This window comes from Colobus angolensis, unplaced genomic scaffold (genome assembly GCF_000951035.1).
Source record: "Colobus angolensis palliatus isolate OR3802 unplaced genomic scaffold, Cang.pa_1.0 Scaffold231, whole genome shotgun sequence".
Taxonomy (NCBI): domain Eukaryota; kingdom Metazoa; phylum Chordata; class Mammalia; order Primates; family Cercopithecidae; genus Colobus; species Colobus angolensis.
In genome coordinates, this window is record NW_012115500.1 from 37,611 (window position 1) to 39,889 (window position 2,279).

The window sequence follows — 2,279 nt, forward strand, 5'->3', positions numbered from 1 at the left end:
GTTCTGTAACAGCTCCAAAAGATTACACTAGCTCCCCAGCAATGGTCTCAAACCAAGTTGAAATATTTGAAATACCAGATACAGAAATCAGGAGGCTGATTATTAAGCTACTCAAGAAAATACTAGACAAAGGTGAAGACCAACATAAGGAAATTTAAAAATGAGTTCAGGATATGAATGAAAAATTTTCTAGAGAGATAGATATCATAAAAATATCAGAATTTCTGTAAATGAAAGATACACTTGGGGAATTTATGAAATACAGTGGAAATTTTTAACAATAGACTAGAACAAGTAAAGGAATTTTAGAACTTGAAGACAAGGCTTTTTTATTAAGCCAATCAGACAAAAATAAGAAAAAATAATAAAAAGAAATGAACAAAGTCTCCAAGAAATATGGGATCGTGTAAAATCGACAAACTTAAGAAGAATTAGTGTTCCTGAGGGAGAAGAGAAAACCTCTGGAAAATTTATTTGAGAGTAAATTGAGGAAAACTTCCCTGGTCTGGCTAGAGATTTAGTTATCCAAATCCAAGAAGTTCAAAGAACTCTTGGGAAATTTATTGCCAAAAGATCTTCACCAAAGTGCATAGTCATCAGGCTACCTAACATCAACATAAAGGAAAGAATTCTAAGAGTAATAAGACAAAAGCATCAGGTAACCTATAAAGGAAAACCTATCAAACTAATGTCATACTCTTCAGGAGAAACCTTACAAGCTAGAGAAGATTAGGGTCCTATCCTCAATCTCCTCACACAGAAAAAGCAAGAATTTTGTATCCAGCAAAAGTAAGTTTCAAAAAATGAAGGAGAAATAAAGTCATTTTCAGGCAAACAAATGCTGAGGGAATTTGTCACTACCAAACCAGCACTATAAGAAATGCTAGAAGGCGTTCCTAAACTTTTAAACAAAGGCTCAGTATGCACCAAAATAGAATCTCTTGAAAGCTTAAAACTCAAAAGGCCTAAGACAGAATAACATACACAAAAAATCAAAGTATTTAGGTAAACATCAAACATAATGAAGAGAACAGTATCTCACATCCCAATATTAACATTAAATGTAAATGGCCTAAATGGTTCACTTAAAAGATATGAAATGGCAGAATGGATAAAAAATTACAAACCCCAAATACCTGCCATCTTGAAGAGACTCACCTAACATGGAAAGATTCATATAAATTTAAGGTAAAAGGGGTGGAAAAAAGTTATTCCATGCCAATGGAAACCAAAAGTGAGAAGTAGTTATTCTTATATCAGACAAAACAGACTTCAAAGTAACAACAGTAAAAAAAAAGAGAAGGTTATGATAAATAATAAAAGGATCAATCCAACAAGAAGATATTACAATTCTAAATTTATATGAACCTAACACTGGAGCTCCCAGATTCACAAAACAATTTCTACTGAAACTAAGAAATGAGATAGGCAGAAATACAATACTAGTGAGAGACTTCAATACACCACTGACAACACTAGGCAGATGATTGAGAAGAATTCAACAAAGAAACAATGGATTTAAACAACACACTAGAAAAAATTGAGTTAAGAGATATTTACAGGACTTTCTATTCAAGAGCTGCAGAATATACATTCTTCTCATCAGCACATGCAACATTATCTAAGACAGACCCTATCATAAGTCACAAAACAAGTCTTCAATAAATTTTAAAAATTGAAGTCACATCAATTATCTTCTTAGACCATAGTGGAATAAAACTAGAAATCAACTCCAAATAGAATCCTCAAAACTATACAAATACATGGTAATTAAATAATATGCTCCTGAATATTTTCTGGGTTAACAGTGAAATCATGATGACAATTTAAAAACTCTTTGAATGGAATGATAATAATGACACAAGTTATCAAAGCCTTTGGGATACAGCAAAAGCAGTGCTGAGTGTAAAGATGATGGCACTAAATGGCTACATCAAAAAGTCTGAAAGGATACAAACTGACAACCTCATGTCACATGGCAAGCAACCAGAGAAACAAAAACAAACTAAACCCAAAGCTAGAGGAAGAAAAGAAACAACAAATATCACAGCAAAACAATAGAAAATTAATACAAAATAATATAAAAGATCAATGACACAAAATTTTTTCTTTGAAAATATAAACAAAATTGATAAACCATTAGCTAGAATAACCAAGAAAAGAGAAGATCAAAATAAGCTGAATTAGAAATGAAACTGGAGACATTACAACAAACACCACAGAATTGCAAAAGTGCATTCCAGACTACTATGAACACCTTTATGTGCATAAACTAAAAA